We start from the raw sequence: 19,316 nt of genomic DNA, 5'->3' as shown, positions 1-19,316 counted from the left end.
CTGAACTCCATGATTTTTTGTCTGAATTCTCCAGTGGGAAGTGCAACAGTGACACCATTGAGATGCTCCTTCTTCATCAAGAGCAAGGAGGCAAGAAACCCTACAGACAGATTCACAATCAGAAATTTCTGTGATGTCAAAGGTTTCAGACCCAATTTAAATTCTGATAGAAGTTACATACAGGTGAAATCTTAAGGCAGAGGAAGAAAAACTGATTTGAGTCTCACGTTCAGATAAGCAACTGAGATGCTACAGAAGAGAGATTTTCAAAGCATGGATCTAGCTTGGGCCCTGCACCCCACTGATTTCACAATTTCTGAGACAAAATCTTCATACAGAATGGAGAATCTTTTGCCAACACAAGCTTTAACCAAAACATACAAATTAACCAAACAGAATCCCTGATCAACAAGTCAGAGTTTGTTTAAATGCCCCATCTTTATTTTGCCACGGTGCCAGGCAAAACAAGAACCATCACTGAGATGCCCTGACTGCAATGGCAGCACCACGAACACATCATTCAATTAAAATTACTACATTAAGCTTTTTTGCTAAAACCAGAGCAAATTATTGCAGAAAACTCACTGTCAGCCCAAGGCTTCAGAGCTCAGCCAGCCCACCACCACCCACCCACCCTCCACATCCCCAAAACTCCTCCTTCCCCTGCACTCTGCTAATAAACTCAGGGATGTCCTTCCCTGAGGTCTCAATGCCTTGTCAGCAGAAATTCAAATCAATCCAGCCCTGGAAGCAGCTGCAGCAAATAACTCAATCACGTTCATCATTTTAACTTATCCTATTTATGAATCAGGTCAAGCTTGAAATCTCCATTTACATTATCAGCCTTCATGATATTAAGATAATCATGCAGAGGACTGATCAAAGGTTCCTCATAACTTTGGAGTGCAGGAATTACCATACAATAACACTTTATCTACTCCAGTGTCCTTTGTGACTGTCAAGAATACTTTCTTCCCTAGAAAATAGGACAAGGAACAACACACTGAACAAGAAAGTGCTGCCAATACTAAATCTAAGAGTAACAGGGCAGTGGGTGCTGTACACACATATCCAAAAAAAAAAAACAAACCTCATGAAGATCAGAAGTTTTTAAAACACAACAGGTTGGGCAGGGCTTTGAGAAACCTGGTCCTGAACCTGCCTATGACAGGGGGTTGGAACTGGATGGTCTTGAATGTCCTTTCCAACCCAAACCTCTCAGGGATCCCAATATCTGCTGAAAATCTCTGAGAAAAACAGAGATATTCAAGCTGCCTTGAATTACCTTTATTTTATCTTGTCTGTATGGAAGGACATTTTGATTTTTCCAGCCTGATACTGAAAATCACCTGAAATGGTTCTCTAAAGGGCCTCAATTTCCCTCAGCCCTGCTTTGATGGGAAGATGAATCCTGCAGCCTCCTGACACCCAGAAATATTCTGCTGATGCTCTTACAGCCCTCTCTCTTTTGTCCCTCCAGCATCTGCAGCACCTGCACAGCATCACCAGGTCACTGCTGCAGATCTGAAAACAACCACCAAAACATAAGGAAAGAAAAAAAAAACAATTCCCATCTTCTCAAGGAACTTTCACTCTTCTGTTCAACTCTAACTCACTGTTTTTCTTCCTGCAACAAATAAAATGCAACATCATTCTGCTGTTTTTGTGAAGAGATGTTTTACCCAGGGTTTGGGCAAAGGGAAACAACTTCTAACTTGTTTTTGAGATTATTTAAAGAGGGTAAAAAATAGGACATAAACTTGTAAAACAGTCTTCTGTGGGAAGAAAATATAGGACTACTTTATTGGAAGTGCTCCACTTGTGATACCAGCTATTAAGAATGTAGTTATAATCCTTTATTTATCTCATTTGCAGCAAGAAAACTCTACACACACAGAGAGAAAAATCACATGGGATATAATCCAACAACAATCTCCCCCATTAACTCCAGAACGATATTCCATTGAATATTTCAAGCGTGATTACACTGTAAAAAAATGGCACCATGCCACCCAGCCCTGTAAATTATTTTCTCTCAATACCTCCTCCCTCCCTTGCAAAGATGCCAGGAGGTTGGATTAAAAAAAAGTGCTCCTGGATCAAAGTAAAAAGCATCAAAGAAACAAGGAGCATCCTTCAAGTGACCGTCCCAAAGTTTGTCCCAATGGAAAGATGACCTTAGCAGGTGGTGTTGCACCTTCTAGGCAGGATCTGGGCTGGGAGTTGTTGTACCGAGGGGATGCCCTCTGCAAAGGAATTAAATACACAGGATTTAAAATTATGGCAACCTGCTCCCAAGTCATAGTAATTAATGCCTCTGCTTTGATTTTAGGGCTTCCAGTGGTAGAAAAATTTCATCTTAGTTTCTCTTAATGTGGAAAAAAACACCATGAGCAGCAGAGACGAAAGCTTGAAACAGCTCCCTGGGTGATGCCTGAGCTCAGAGGGATCCCAGGCCCAGTGAGCTTTGACTGGGAATGATGGCTGTCCTTTTTCCAGTCATGACTTAAGCAGGAAGTAAACACAAGCAGAATCACAAATATTGCCAAGGCAGGGCAGCGAGGCTGTAACACAGCTAATTAAATACTTCATCAAAGATTTTCCGATCGTTCAAAGGATTGGGGTGTGCAGGAAGAGGCTTGCAGGGGTATGAACAGCAGCCAGAGTGCTGACTGAACACACCTGAAAGCAGTAAACACTAACATGGATTCAATTTAAGCTCCCTGAATGTGTTAAGAGAACAGGGGAAGGGAGAAAAAGCCAAGTTCACCCGTGTAACTGAGGTGTTGTGTCTATGAATCCAGCTCTAGTGCCAAGGAAGAGAGGCCAGAGCCTCCCCAGAGGTGCTCCACTGACCATGGAAGGAGTCACAGGTCACCAGGAACTTCTTCAAGTTCCTTTGGGACTGCTGTTGTCACTGTCTGAGCCTGATACATACATGAACATAACCAGGATAAGCAACCTGGTCTGGTGGGAGGTGTCCCTAACCATGGCGGGGGGTTGGATCTGGATGATCTTTAAGGTCCCTTCCAACCCAAACCATTCTGTGATTCTGTGATCATGGGGGCCAGCAGCTGATGGGCAAAGAAAGGGGATGACACCTTCAGACCCTCACAGCAGCTCATGGTCCCCAAAATTCCAACTCACTGCCTTCTTGAGCACTCAAGTTGATTTTTTTTTTTCTTTTATGCAGGAATTTTACTCCAATATGCCTTAGAATTATGAACACCAGGCTCAATAAATGTGAAATGAAGATGGAGAAGAAGTGTTGTAGCAGGCACACTCCTAACAGAAGCTGAAGCCAATGAAAGGAACTGGATGTCACCACTGGCACCTCAAAAGGAAACTTTGCCCAAGGCTAATTCTTTCAAGTGAGCAATGGGATGCATAGGAAAGAAGACAGAATAATATCAATATTGTTTGAAGGTAAAATACAATTATTATAGATCACTATAACATAAAATTCACCACTCAGAGGGGAGTGAGGCCCTGACGCAGGTTTCCCAGAGAAGCTGTGGCTGCCCCTGGATCCCTGGAAGTGTCCAAGGCCAGGTGGGATGGGGTTTGGAGCAACCCAGGGGCTTTGGGAATAAGCGTTCCTTAAGGCCCTTCCAACTCAAACCACTGTAGAATTCCATGAAAATTATAAGTTAAAATTTGTGGTGCAGTGTCATTTGATTCTTAATCTTTTTAATAGAGAAAGAGTTCAGAAAATATTGATAAATTAAGACGTGAAATGCTTCTTGCCTCATGGAGACGGGGGAGAAGAAAGAAGACACGCTGATGGAGTGAGTTTGATTTGGAAACTGTCACCAAATACAGCAGAAAAAGCCTCAACAAGGAATGGTTTAGAGAAGAATCCCTCAGCCTCCTACCACATACTAGAAAAAGAAACCCAGGACATCTCCCTCGAGAAAAAAAAAAAAAGAAGTTAAGAAATACTCAAGAGATAAGTGAATTTTTTGAATTGACATACAGCACAGGTTTTAGAGGCCAAGGACTCCAGAACCCAAGGCACAGGGAAGCGCAGAACAAGACCAGCCAAAATTGTCCTACCTCAGCTGCAATATGAAATGCATGAAATGGCCAAGGCTTAACAATTTACCATCAGGAGAAAGCAGGGAGGATTCATCACCACATTTGCACATCAGGACATTGCTTGCTTTTCTTTTGAGCACTTTATTACTGATCACCATCCAAAAGAGAGATTCTTGAACTAAATGAAGCCTGTGGTTCTCTAGGCAATTCCTAGACTACTTATAATTAAAGGCACCATTAAGCCTTCAGAGAAGCAGATGCCAATCCATGTCAAAAGTTACACAGCTGAGTGGGGTTTAATTACACTGAATTCAAGAGATACATCACATCCCCAACAGATGTCATTTTATAGAAAGTTTTTTTTCCCATTTCTCACAATCTTCAGATCGTTTGAGATGTTCTCTCCTGTATTATCCCTTTTCTTTAGGAAAGAAAAGACCATCCAGAGTCATCTGCCTGCAAGCTTAAGATGAGGTAAGTGGCTAACAGAAGAAAAAGCCACTGATACTGTGGGGAAGCCAATTTAAAAAAAAAAAAAAAAAAAAAAAAAAAAAAAAAAAAGTTTACATGGAGAAACAATTTCTTCCTTGCCATTTCACACTTTTTTGGTGTTAGGATGATATTGTGGGCTCCCTTTTTTTCACATTTTTATTCAGGGTCTGTACAGCTAAGAAACTGAACACTCTTGGGAACTGGTAAATGCTACAAGCACAGTTCATCCATTCCCAAAAAAGAGTTTTATGAATGATGTAAAACAACAATTAAGAGCCACGATAAGGGTTCTTGCAGTCTGGCCCAGGTGGTAGAACAACCCAAAATATCTTTTGGATTAAGACATTGATCAAGTTTTCTCCTGTGCATTTAAATGGGAAAAGAGAGTCCAAATCGATTCAGAAGCAGCCATCATGGAAGATACTAAATATATTATCATCTAAACACAGAAAGGTCAAAAAATAAATTCTTAACTGCCTTCTCAACATAACGCAGAAAGCACTTCTATTCTTAAGCATTCACCCAGGCCAGTGAGTTTGGGAAAAAGACAGATGGGAGAATACGTAGGAGAATATGTTCTCTGAATACTTCCACAAATAGGCTACCAAAAGTCAAGAGAGATGCTGTGTCACAAGGGATGCAGAAGTCACAGGAGATGCATTTCTTGACATTCCCCTCCAGGAAAGAGATCTTCTTGAGCTGAGAGAGAAGCCTTTACTACTTGTTCCCATGGCACTGCCTCCAGACACTCATCCTATAAATTTTCTTAAATGTTTAAACAAAATTGTCCCATGGCTGTGGAGTGACAGATGCCACTTTTTCAGGCTTTCCCAGCAACGTGGTGATGATCACCACAAAGAATGACAGTGATACAGAAAACATCAGAGGTCTGTGCTGAACTTCCCTTCTACTGGTCCCATTCTTCTGCCTTTTCAGCTGCTCCTGTAACTTGAAGTTGTTGGACAGCTTAAATAAATCAGAGGAAAAACAAATAAATTAAAAAAAAAAATCCTAAACCATAACTATCAGCTTGAAAATTAAGGGAAATATTAAGGGTAGGAACACTTCTCCTATGAAGACAGGCTGAGACAGTTGGGGCTGATCAACATGGAGAAGAGAAGGTTCCAGGAGAGCTTAGAGCCCCTCCCAGTACCTAAAAGGGGCCTGTAGGAAGAGTGGAGAGGGACTTTTCATGTGAGCATAAAGTGATAGGACACTTAAATTGAAAGACAGTGGGTGTAGATTAGTTATGAAGAAGAAATCTCTCCCTGTGAGAGTGGTGAGGCCCTGGCACAGACTTCCCAGAGAAGCTGTGGCTGCCCCATCCCTGGAAATGTCCAAGGCCAGGTTGGATGAGGCTTGGAACAACCTGGGATAGTGGAAGGTGTCCCTGCCCACAGCAGGGGTTTGGAACAAAATGGTCTTTAGAATCCCTTACAACCCAAATTATTCCGAGATTCTATGAATCAAGGAAAAAAAAGATCATTAAACACCAGGGTGGAGAAACAGACCAAAGCACAACACCAGCAGCAATTACCCAGTGAGTGGGTTATCTGTGAGTAAACAAATGGGAAACCAGCCAGGATTATGCTTTCTCCTGTGCTGGAGGGGGCAGGTAGACACAGCAAGTGGCAGATGAAGTGTTCAAGAGGTGAAAGGCACATCTGTGGAAAATGAGGTGTCCTCTACTTGCTCTTCAGCAGATGGAGTGTGGAGAGCAGATGGAGATGTTCCTTTTCAGGACTGTGTTTTAGCCATTTCTTTTGTGACATCCTGGCTGGTGTCCCCATCAACAGCAAGGCCAGTCTTGGTGGTGTAACCAAAAGTAATGCAGTCAACCACTAATGCTCCACTTCTCCAGGCACTTTCATTTGGCAGTACAATGTTAAGGGCTGGACTCGATGATCTTAAAGGTCTTTTTGCAAACAAAATGATTCTATAATTCTGAACTGGGCCATGAAGAGGGATGGAACATCTCTCCTATGAGGAAACACTCAGAGAATCTGTATTGTTCAGCCTGGAGAAGCAAAATGCTTCAAGGTGACCTAAATTGTGGCCTTTCAGTACATGAAGGGGGGGATCTACAAGAAAGCTGGAGAGGGACAAAGAGGAATGGCTTCAAATTTAAATAGAGCAGGTTTAGATTAGATATCAGGAAAGAAAAATTCTTCACTGTGAGGTTGGTAAGGCCCTGGCACAGGTTGCCCAGAGAAGCTGTGGCTGCCCCATCCCTGGAACTGTCCAAGGCCAAGGCTGGACAGGGCTTGGAGCAACCTGGGCAAGTGGAAGGTGTCCCTGCCCATGGCAGGGGGTTGGAATGAGATGACTTTTAAGATCCCTTCCAACCCAAACCATTCTATGACTCCATACCTTTTATATACATAATCTGACCAGCACCACAATGTCAATGTATTGCATCCCAAAAACCCCCTGTGAGAAGCAGGTGTCCCACAACCAGAGGCCTCAAGACTCTTCCTGCTTCCTAAGTATCCTGTGCCCAACCAGCAAATGCCACACTTTGTTTCCAACACAAATCTGCTGTGCTCCAACAAATGGATCTGCCCACACGGATCTGCCTACTCTCCCATTGTTGAAGAAAGTGGGACCGTAATTAACAGAAAGTGTCCTTCAGTTAAACAGTGACCTGATTTTTGTCACTCTAATCCAAAAATTAGATCTGTATCATTCATTGTGTGAATTTGCTCTTCTATTTTAAGGAATTCTCACCATCTTGACTGCAAACAAAACACAGGGTCTTGTTTGCAGTCAAGTCAGAGCATAACTGATGAATGCCAACACAGCTGGATCTCAACAGCCCTTCCGCTAAACTGCCATGTAAAAATTAGGGGAGTGACAGAGATTACCAAGAAAAATACAGCAACACACCTGTAGGTGTCCAATCAAAAGCCATTTCATGGAGAGGGAAACAATTCCAGGTGCAGAGGAAGCATGCAAAGGAAGGCACACATAACAGAGTTTGCATTAGTGCAGCTGCCTTTACTGCAGTGACCCTAATTGGCATTTCCAGATGTGAGGCAGGCAAATCAGCTGACAGAAGCATCTTTGCCTATAACCCTAGAAAACCTAGGTTGAAGAAGATACAGGGCTCTATACAAGACATATGTGAAGAAAAAAAAAAATTAAAAATCCCTTGAAAAAAAACAAAATTAAAAATCCCTTCTTCTTTCTTTTCTACATACCGAGCTGGTTAAAGCAGTCCATGTTCTCCCATTGCTTCCAGCAGCATTTATTTATCACCATCCTCAATTCTGGAAGCAAACTCCAAGGGATAACATATGATCTCCCTGCAAAACCAAACTGAGATGGATGGAGGACGAGGAGACAGTTTACATTGCTCACAGTATCAGGAACGCTGCATTCAGGCTGCAGGAAAGGTCATTAGTAAATTGAAGGCAGGAGAAGATAAGAGGAAAGTTTACAAACAACATTTCAAGAGAAAAAAAATGGGCTTATTTGGCCATTCAGGGAAAAAAGCAACCAGAGATGAAGTCTGGGTTTGCAAGAGCCTTCCTCACTCCAGGCAGAGGAGTGAGCTCATCTCCAGTGCTCATGATGGAGCACACAAGATCTGCATCAGTGCCATCAATAGTAGCACCCAGTGTGACAGGAACCTCCTCCTTGGCAGAGTCATCCATATCAACAGAACAGTTTGGAGTTATCTCCTGCCTCCCAGATGGCTCGTTCCTGTTAGTACAGAAGTGTGGGGAGCCAGGATCTCCCTGCAGCAGAGGGCAGGGGATTGCTGCCCTGAGCTGGCTACGCTCCAGCTTTCAGCCTTTTTGTGAATGCTACAGGAGATAAACACTGAGATACAGGAGATAAGCAATATAAAGAGTTCACTTCTCCCCTCCTGAACACCATCATCTGAAGAAAACAGTTTCTCAAGTAAAGGGGAGACTCTTCAAGTTTGTTTTTTAGAAGAACACAATGGAAGTCTGCACTGCCTGTAAAGCTGGTCCAGTGGAAGATTCTCTGTCTGTGGCTGTGTGTTGGAATGGGCTGGTCTTTGACATCCCTTCCAACCCAAACCATTCCATGATTCCGTGATTCTGTGTCATCAGCAGACAACTGACACACATTGGCTTCAGTGGGCTCTCCAATCTTCAAAGTCCAGCTGGGAGAAAGGCCTTTCTTGTGAGGAGAGATTGTGGGAGCCAGGCCTGGTTAGTCTGGAGAAGAAAAAACTGAGAGGGGATCTCATCAATCCATACAAATATCTCCAAGACAGGAGTCAAGAGGAGGGTGCCAAGCTCTTTTTATGGTGCTCAGAAACAGAATAAGGTCAATGGCCATAAACTAAAACACAACAAGTTCCACCTCCATCTGAGGAAGAACTTTTCACGGAGGGTAGCAGAGAACCAGAACAGAAGCCCAGGGAGGGTGTGGATTCTCCCTCTCTGAAGACACTCCAAACCCATCTGGATGTGTTCCTGTGTCACATTGCCTTGGCAGGGGGTTGGACTGAATGAACTCCAGAGGTCTCTTCCAACACTAAAGATTCTGTGATTCTGTGAATATACAAAGAAGCTCAACCTAGCAGGACAGGCTGAATCTCACCCTACTTTCCTTTTTAAATTTGGACTGTCCACATGGACACGCTTGCCTTGAAACACCTGAGGTTCTCTAAAACACAGGTAGCCACCCTGACCTCACAGAGGTGCTACTTTTCATAATGGAGTTCCTTGACATTCTCATCAGTTCCATTTCCAGGGGAGGAGAGGACATACATCAAATGTATGAAATGTTAAGTAATTCTGTTATTTTGCGTCAGGAGGTAAAGGACAATATCCTAAATGTCCAACTTTCAGAACATCTTGGAAATAAAGATGACCCTTCTACTCTTTGTTTTGGTCAACACAAGGCTTAGGAGTGTTAAAGCCACATATCTCTGCTCTGCATAGCACTGAGGACTGCAGAAATCAATGGTGAATCCCCACCTATGTCCCCTACGAAAAGCCTCCTGCCACAACAATCCCTGTTCTCCTATTCCAAATCCCCACGATGCTTCTGTCCCAACCTCTCCACACCCTCCTTGTATCCATGGGCACTCCCCATCCTCAGCTTCAGGTCCCATCCATGCCTCAATTTGTTCTCCAAAGCAGCCGGAGAGGCAGCATACCACCCACATGGGTAATCTAGACCTGGACACATGTTAACTGATTGATTGCATGATACAAAAAAAAATAGATAATCAGTGAATTTGCTTGAGTTTTCCGTGAGGACACTGAGAGATTAAGTGCTTACATGCTTGGTGAATACATACATTGATGGTTGGGTGGAGGAGAAAATCAGTGAACTGTATTTTTTTCTCTTATGTGATTAACTCAACCAACCTAGTTCAGCAGAAGAGGCAGAAAGACACCAACAGGAGAAAGCCTTAAAGGAAGTGAAAGACTTCAAACTATCAAAAAAAAAAAAGTTTAAAAAAATTAAATATTTCTGAAAACAACCCAATGGTGTTCATCTGCTCTCACTTTCAGACCCATGCCCCAAATATTCTGTTTGTATCTAATTTTCTAGTTCATCAAGTAGAAAAATAACCCATTCCTGAGGCTTTCAGCTTTATCTATTCACTTGGTTAGGACTGAGCTGAACACTCAAACCGGTCATTGAAGGTTTCAGGTGCTCCCACCTCCAGTTTACACTCCATGAAGTTTTCCACATCACAGAAAATCAGAGAATCATTAAGGTTGAAAAAGACCTCCAAGATCATAGAATCTAACCATTAGCCCAGCACCACCACCATGTTCACCACTAAAACACATCCATAAAGTGCCATATCCACAGGTTTTTTGAACACTTCCAGGGATGGCAACTCTACCACTTCCCTGTGCAACCTTTTCTAATGCTTAACAACCCTGGCAGTGAATAAGCTTTTCCTAAAATCCAATCTAAACTTTCCTTGGCTCAACTTTAGGCCATTTTCTCTCACCCTGTCACTTATCACCTGGGAGAAGAGTCCACCTCACTACAGCCTCTTTCCAGGTAGTTGTAGAGAGTGATAAGGTCCCCCCTGAGTCTCCTTTTCTCCAGGAGAGAATGACACTGCCCAGAAGAATCCACCCTCCATCTGACCTCACCAGCCAAGGTCCCACCATGTCCCAGTAGCTGAAACTCAGGCTCCTCAGCTGGGAATGCAGCAAGATTAATTTAACCCAAGAGAAAGCACAAGCTGCTTCCTAAGAGTTGAAACTGCATATTGTCTATCCAAAATCTAAGCATTTTTTTTAAATTATTCTTGGTAGGGTTTTGTTTGGAATGCATCAGACTCTGGTGTTGGCTTAACACTCCAAGGCCAAAATGTTGGACAGGGCTGAAACCCATGAATCCACTTACAAGGGAGTGGAGCCCTGACTTTTAGTGGCTTAAAATGATGCAAAAAGGCTTCTTTAGGCTGGTGCTCTGTGATGAATTAGCTCTGACAAGGGAGGGAACTCAAGACCTCCCCACAACACTCCCTCCCTGCCCCACACCACGGCTGCCTCTCTGCTCTCTTGCTAAAACAGGGACCAGCAGCTAGTGCTGTAAATCAGATCAATGAAACCTTCAGTTAAAAATAACAGTCCAAACCTCCTCCATTGCAGGAGAGCCTTGCAGGATCACAAATGATGAAAGCACACTTCTAAAAAAAGCAAGCTGACTTGAGAGGGATTTCTGAGAAGGTGGCAAAATAAACAGCCCCAAGCCCAACCAGCAGAACAAGGGCTGGGCTGCTCCAAGCATTCCTGGGGCTCCAGAATAACCCTAGCAGTGGGAAAACAGGTCTCAATACCCTCAGTTAGTGTCTACTTATGTCAAAGATGGTGCCTGGCTCCCATCCTGGTGATGCTGTAGGAGTAGAACATTCAGAGGACACCATCACCCTCTATTCTGAGCTATTCCTTGGGCATCTCCTTGCCCACTGGGCTGTGTAATTCCTGCCTTGTAGCTGGCAGACAGAGAGGAAAAAGTTGGGACGCAGCTTCTGGGGTCAAGAAACACCATCTTTGTGGTACCCACAAGCATTTAGCCTGTGGTGCTTGCTGAAACTGTGAGGGAAAAGAGAAGCAACACCCCCAAGGTTTGTTACAACTATTTTTATGACTGATGCTGGGAAAGAAGAGAGGGAGTGGGGACTAAGGTGGTTTTTTTTTGGTTTTTTTTTTTTTTTTTTTTTTTTTTTTTTTTTTTTTTTTTTTTTTTGTTGTTGTTGTTGTTTTGTTTTGTTGTTTTTTTTTTTTTTTTCCCTTTTTTTCAAGCCATCTAAGCACCCACTAAACAAACAACCAGCTGCCTTCATCCTGCAGTCCAGATGGATGTCCCTCTGCAGCAGGGGGATGCACCACAGCATCTCTCCTCGCATTTCCAATGCCAGGATTCAATACAGCCACTGCAGCTTTTAATGCCTTTTACAAACATCTAATTCACTCTGTATTAATCCCTCAGAGCAGCTACTCCTTCATTTTACCCTTGGAGACATCAAGCTAAAATATTCATCGGCTTGAACACAAAAACCTACAGCTCTAAGCAGTTGTTGAGGACAGAGGACGTGCTGTAACCCAGTTCTCTGATATATACAGCAGTAGAACACCATCCTTGCAATAAAAGTACAGAATGAGCCTCTAAAGATGCCTTTTTACTAGATGTTTGTAAGTGGATTTAGGTTTAATGACAAGCTCCTTTTGCCTGCTTCCTGCTTTCACTCATCCTTCTTTTTGGGGGGAAGGTGGCTGACAGGGGCTGTTTTTTTTCAAGCTCAATATTAAATAAAAGAAATCCAAAAATATATTGAAAATGAACTCTTTAGTCATGGCACAAGCCATACTTCAAATGAATGCAGCTGAAAACCTCCAAACTATCAAAAAGCTGTTTCAATAAGGGATTTTCACTTATTTGAGACATTCAAGACATCAACACAACTTCTAAAAAGATTAATCTCTTCCAAGTATTTTAACTCAGTTAAACTGACAAAACCTCCAGCACATCAAGGTGACAACAACCCTATGGTCCACATTTCAGTCTTCCCAGGCTACAGAGGGCTTCCCAAAGCTCACTGTTTTATGTAGAGCTTTCAGGCAGTCTCCCAGCTGACTCTTGCAGGCCGTGTCCAGAAATGCCCAGAAATCTTTAGTATTGAAGGAGCAAACCATGGAAGAGTGCATTAACTCATGTGTGCATCCCAGCCACAACGAATCACAAACACGGAACAGGACCTGACACACGCTATTTAATTTGACTTTTGACTACACAGAGCCAAAACAAGGTGACTCTAGCCCATAAATATTCCTGACTCCACCAGCATTGAAGACGTTCAGACCTCAAACCTCGAAGGGAAGCAAACAGCACCAAATCCCTGCAGTTGTCTCACCTTAAATAGACAGAAGGGAGGTGTTGACACGGAAGTGAGGCTTTGCAGTTCAGGCAATCTGTGTTCAATAGTCAGGCTTGACTCAGCTCTGGATGCAGTAGGAGAATTAAGGACAAGCCATAGACCTCTCACCTCATTCAAAGCATCCTGGAGCTGCAAAATGCATAGGAAAGACTCCTGGTTGAATGGGATGATATTGTGCTTCACAGTACAGCACAGCAAGGAATGGACCTGCATCATTTTCACTTTTAACGTTCAGGAAGATTAAATTAAAATAGTAAAAAAAAAAAAAAAATCACAAATATAGAAAGATACAACAATTATAACCAAGGTGGCCAGAAACCGGCAATGTGTCCACCACTGGAACAGTTTGAGAGTTACCCTGAATCAGTTCATACCATTGATCAAGGCATTTCTTAGCATCCTGCCTCCTGCAGTAGGCAGATAAAATGTAGCTCTTTCATCCACACGAAATGTGCTTAGATACATCAATCCTTGCAAAGTGGCTTTTTATTTTGAGGCAAAACCAGAAAGAATTATACGCTGCATTAAATATTTCCTTCTTTGTCCTCTTCTCGACCGTCTGTAAGATCAATTAAAGTGCTTTTGCATAAAACAGACAGAGAGAGAACGTTCCAAAAAAAAAAAAAAAGTAACAATGCCACTCTTTCCTTTTCAGTATGGTGCCTGAAGAAAACAAGCATAACGACTTAAAGATTCCCACAGTGAAAAAGAAGCAAATGATGAAGGTTTAATCATACACTTACAAGGCAACAAAACACATTTCTCAAGCCTTAATATCTCTTGTGAAATTTTAAGCACTCAGACACAAACATTAACAACAAGCTGCAGCAAGCTGAGTCGTTTCCCCTGCCCTCGCACAGAAATATGTGTGAGTCCCTCCCTTGCACTCACACACACATTTGCTGCTTCCATCACTTTTACATTTGCAAAACTACTGAAATTAAACCATGAGCGTTTAAGATGTTATGATTTAACATGTTCCTTGCCTTCTGGAGGTCTCGCTGTCCCTGAGCTCAGCAACCTCTCTGTCCAGCTGCACTGCAACATCTGGAAACAGCAGCACGACTTCCCCACAGGCTGAGCAGCAATGGGACTCATGGCCACAGCCTTGGCACAGAGAGACAACAACCCCATCAACTGCTCCCCCAGTTACCAACCAAAATGGGAGCAGGGGAGAAGGGAGAGGGATCACCCCACTAAAAAAAATGCAAGATCTACTTTATTCTCTTTCAGAATGCTCTTCATCGTGTCTGTGCAGGGCAACATCAAAAACCTCATTGTCACAGGTGCCAAGGAAGAATTTTTTTCATAATTTTTTCCATCTCCACAGGATGGGGAAATGTTGGCACAGGTTGCCCAGAGAAGCTGTGGATGCCTCATCCCTGGAAGTGTTCAAGGCCAGGATTGGGCTTGCAGCAACCTGGGATAGCAGAGATGACCCTGCCCATGGCAGAGGGATTGGAACTGGATGATCTTTAAGATTCTTTCCAAGCCAAGATATTCAGTGACTCTATGACCCTATCTGGCCCCAGAGACTTGTGGTGGCCCAAGTGGAACAGCAGGTCACTGACCATGTCCCCTTGGATCATGGGGGCTTCATTCTCCTCCCTGTCCCTCCAGCTGTGGGAGTCATCCCACCACATTTCCCTCATGGCAACTGTGCCCTATTTTTCCAGCTGCACAGGGGCTTCCAGCTCCTCCTGTTTGTTGCCTGTGCTGTGGGCACTGGTGCAGCTGGGCTATTGTTTCCACCACCTCTTTTTGGGGAAGGAGCCCTAATTCCTACATGGCCATTCTCAGGCGCTTCCATGGTTTCAAACACCTCAATAACCTTGGTGCCTTTGCTGCTGCAGGAATCTCCATCTCCTACCTCCACTGAAATAGCAGAACAAAGGACCTCCCTGGTACACTATCCCACAGTAAAAAAACCCAAAAATCTGCTGGTGACACCAGGCTCAGGGCCGGGTATTGATCTACTGGATTTTCCTGGTTCTTCCTCATCATTCCCTGCAACTGGAAGGGTTGAGGAGAACACTACATGTGTCCCTGATCCCTTAACCAGGCAATCTCACAACAAAACACAAAATAACTGAGAGAGAAATCACTGCTCTACACAATTGAAGCAGGAGGAAAATAACTTGCAATAACAAAATAAATCTAAAAAATAAATTCACACAGAAAAGAAAACCAAACACCCAAGAAATGAAAACAAAAGCAAAGAGGTGAATAATTCATTTAGGCAATGTGCAGTCCCCATAATCTACCTGAATTGTTTACACAGAATGTTCATGGTTTAATCAGAACTGCCGGAACAAGAAAAAACAGAGTCATAAGTACAACATTTATCTTGAGTAAACGAAATAGGTCTCTGGGTAAGGCATTTTCATTTAAAAGAGAAAAAAAAAATAGGTTGCAGTTTGTGACGTGACCAGCAAGGGGAGTCGGTGCCCAGAGCTTTGAGGGAACCACGCAGATGCAGTTTTGGGTGGAGAAAACTCAAATAAACAGTTCTGAGGTAGTGACATTGATAAAACATTGAAGACTGCCAGAGGATGCTCGAAGATGATGGACAGAGAGCAGAAAACCCACTAACCTGGAAAAGAGAGAGGGGCTTGAGAGATACTAAAATAGAAAAATAATCATGTTTTGCTTGGAAATTGGACTTTCTGTCCCTGCAAGACTTAATGGAGAGCATGTAATGAAGAGCTCCTAGGGGGGAAAAACACAAAGGACAAATTAAATCAAGCCATGATGGAACTTAGGATAAGAAAATAAGAGTTAATCTCAAAGTTCTTTCGAGTACAATATTCTGACAGTAACATGAAAAGATTTTGGCCTGTTCCTCTGACAGCCTTGAGGAGACGTCCAGGAGGGTACCAGGTGTCTCGGAGAAGATGTCAGAGGACCAGGGCTAGTCAGGCACCTTATCACTGAGCCCCAGAACCAGAAACAAACAGGGGAGAAAGCATAAATAACAACTACCTAAAACAAACCCCCGCAAGGAGTGGGATTTAATAATATTATCCAGGATTTAAAGCAAAACTCCAGCAGTAGGAACTCATTAGGCTCTGTACAGGGAACAGCAGCAAAATCACTGCTACAGCTCCAGCCATGCTGGGCTTGTCAACAGCAACGGGGCCACCCTGGGCTCTGGGGCCACCGGGAGGGACACTCAGAGCTTTCCTTCCTCTGCCCCATTAATCTCATTAACTCGTATTTACTCTGCTGTTGGTAATTACTCAGAACGTTAATTGGCACAATTTACACATATTATTTACTGAATTATTTACAGATCTCTTCAGCTCTGTGCATGGATCGGGGCTGGAACAAGGCAGTGCTCAAAGTGATGTGGAAAACGGAAGTAGAGAAATGAAAAAATATTTTAAAAAATTTTAAAAGCACCTCTTTTTTTTTAGGACTTGTTTCAAATTTCTTCAATATCTTCAGTTTCTTTGTGCAAGACAACCAATCAATTCATATGAATATATAAAATCCACCCATTTTGCCAGTTCCATAATAACATTCTCACAAGGAAAAATGGACACTAAACCAAAAATAACCAAGAAAAGACTTATTCCCTCCTGTTAAACTGGAGCCCATGAAACAACTATTCCAGCCACAATACAAATTACTGTTAACAATATTCCAGGTGGGAAAAACAGATGCAGTTTAAGAAAACTGTTATTGCTGTTAAAGAACTCCATAGGTTTTACAGACACAGTCTGTTACACCTTGAAAAATGGAACTTTCACTGACCATCTGTTCCTAGCAGAGAACACCCAGCAGCTCTGGCTTTGGCCAGAAAGCCCAACTCAAAGTCAACGTGCCATGAGCAGGGGACATTCCAGAGCTCAATGTACAGCCAAGATCAGATGTCAGGGGGAGAATTTGCTTGGAGATCACCAGTTAAAACAAGGAAACCACTGCAAGAGCAGAAGATGTCATCCAGAGGTGAACATCTGCAAGAGCAAAGCCCACAGAATTTCTACATCCCCCACTCCAGAGCCTCCTCTACAACATCCAACATCACCTTCAGTGAGCTGAAAGGATATGGAGAAAACCAACCAAAATCAAAGAAAGAAAAAAAAAAAAAAAAGAAAAAAAAGAAATGAGAAGGTTTATCAAGGAAAGGAAACAGCAAAAATTACCTCACCCACAATTTTATGCTGCTGTGTTGTGGAGCCACTTGTTGGGAACTTGGCAGCAATAACCCAATGGAACCAAGGCCCAGCTCAGCAGTATTGTTCCTGTGTAGATAAAAGGGGGGAAAAAAAGAAAATCAGATGTGAAAAGCACAAACAGGCTTTTATCTGCTCCGTTTCCCTCAGTCTGAAGCTCAGGGATTCCCAAGACTGAGGTTTTAGCTGTATCTTTAGATTCAACTGGGAGTTTTCACACCCTGTGAATTTGTTAAACATATCCATATATTAGGCAAGCTTTGCTTTTGGCCTACACAATGTCTGTTGACAATGGAGCAAACCCCCCCCCCAAAAAAAAAAGGAAACAAAAGAACACTCCTTCCCTGCTTTTTTCAGGGTGCAAACTTTAGGGGATAGCTAGCAAAACACAGCAAGTAATTTTCATTTTCTGCAATTTGTGATTTAATATTATTGTCATTCCCCTGTTTAGCCATTTCATATTTTATAGTCAGTATTAGCAAGTTAAACAGGATCTGGGTTTAGTATGTTTTCCCTACATTTTTACATTTCCTACAAAAAGAAAAGCTGTATAAATATAGAGATTGCTGAGAGAGAACCACACAACTGACAAAACCAAGTGGACCCAGACTGGACTTTTGAACATTTTCAGGGATGGTGATTCCACCACTTCCCTGAGCACTCTGTCCAATGCTTGACCACGCTTTCAGTGAGGAAACTTTTCTTATATCCAATCCAAACCCCCCCTGGTGCAACTTGGGGCCGTTTCCTCTCATCAGGAACAGCACCCATAGGGATCCAAAAACTCAGATAACTCTGGAGACTGTAATGACAACATAAACTCATTTCCCACACACACTTTCACAACTGCTTGTGCGGGTTTTTTTTGCCCAAATTTGGAAACTAATGCTCCAGAAGGAATTTAAGACATTTTTAATGCAGTTTATTATGCTTTAATAAAAAATAAAAGAGAAAATAAGAAAAAGAAGGCTTAGGCAACTCAGGTAGAGGCACTTATACCATGGGCAAAGTGAGGAAATAAAAATATTGCAGATTTTTACAGCAATTATTCCTGAAAGAATTTTTTTTCATGAAAACGCTGATATTTTAGGCTTGTTTTAAGCAGAAGGAGATCACCACACAGGAGACAGCCTTGCAGACTAACCCAGAAAGCCTTCTAATCCCTCCTTATTTCATTACACAATCAACTTCAACACCCTCAAAAGCCAATGCCCCTAACACATGGGGAAAAATTATTATTAGGAGCCTTTAAGTTAAAGTACAGTACCCTGAACCAGCTTTCAAAGACAGGGTAAATAAGGAAGACCTTTAAATTTTAAGATGTTGCTCAGCAGCATCTTGTCATGCCACATCACACAACACTTCCTCCTTGTTATTTCTCTGGCCAAACATCAAATTTCCTCTTCCCAAGAGACAAGCCTTCATAAAAAAAAGAGTGGTGAAACTTTTACATCCAACTAATTCAAGAGCAATCCACACCTCCATCCTGGAGTCCTTCTTACATATGATTTCTTGCAATTTAAGGTGGGGAGAAAAACTGACAAAATTTGACTCAAATTGAGGCAGTCCTGCTCCAAGTGAAAACAGGATTATTTGTCCAGCACACAGAGTCCAGCACTGAAATCTCAAGATGTTCATGGCTGCTAGGGTAGGAGTTTTTATCACTCTCATGTAGCCTTGGGACAAGCATTTTTAAATTGCCTGAACAAGTCAAAAAAAAAAAAAAAAAACAGTGGCCATTTCATTTTTTCAGAACAAGCTAAGCCATGGCACACCCCATCCTGCCAAGTGAGGGGTTCGGGTCCTTAAGCGTAGAAACCTGGTGGTCCAATTTCCCAGAAATATCATTATGCCCATCTCCCAGAGCACCCAAGGCAGCCCTAGGAGGATGAAAACCAATACTGAAATGATCAAAACCACACCACATTGCACACGAGGCTTCTTGCCCATCCATCTTCTCCCTCCCACCAGTTCCATCCCCGGAACTGATGTTTCCTTCTCCAATTCAATCTTTTTCTGGTGGTTTCTCCATAGCAGGGCCTCTCCTTTGTGTCCCTCTTGCATTCTCCATAGAGGAAAGGAAGAGGGACGTGATCCTTGGTTGGCACCCACTGGAACAACTCCATTACAAGAAGGAATTAATGACAACTCTGCCCACCAGTAGGTTTTTGGGGTGGTTTTTTTTTTTTTAAGCCATCCTGTATGTAACTCACATG

General features: G+C 42.7%; 1 protein-coding gene across 8 annotated transcripts in view; it reads right to left on the bottom strand.

Annotated features, from left to right (window-relative positions):
* TSNARE1 (t-SNARE domain containing 1) overlaps positions 1-19,316 on the bottom strand; it is a 469,882-nt gene that overhangs the window by 437,375 nt on the left and 13,191 nt on the right. For 4 of the 8 annotated variants that reach the window (XM_083862441.1, XM_083862440.1, XM_083862448.1 and 1 more), the window contains exon 2: positions 17,076-17,169. The gene's annotated coding sequence lies outside the window, so the exon portion shown is untranslated. Of the gene's footprint in view, positions 1-17,070; positions 17,170-19,316 lie in introns of all 8 variants that reach the window. The other 4 variants (XM_083862443.1, XM_083862445.1, XM_083862442.1 and 1 more) reach the window with 2 other exon arrangements.

The sequence above is a fragment of the Zosterops lateralis genome, assembly GCF_965231275.1.
Source record: "Zosterops lateralis genome assembly, chromosome: 1".
Lineage (NCBI taxonomy): Eukaryota > Metazoa > Chordata > Aves > Passeriformes > Zosteropidae > Zosterops > Zosterops lateralis.
The sequence above is the reverse complement of the archived record's forward strand: the minus strand, read 5'-3'. Positions and strand labels throughout refer to the sequence as shown.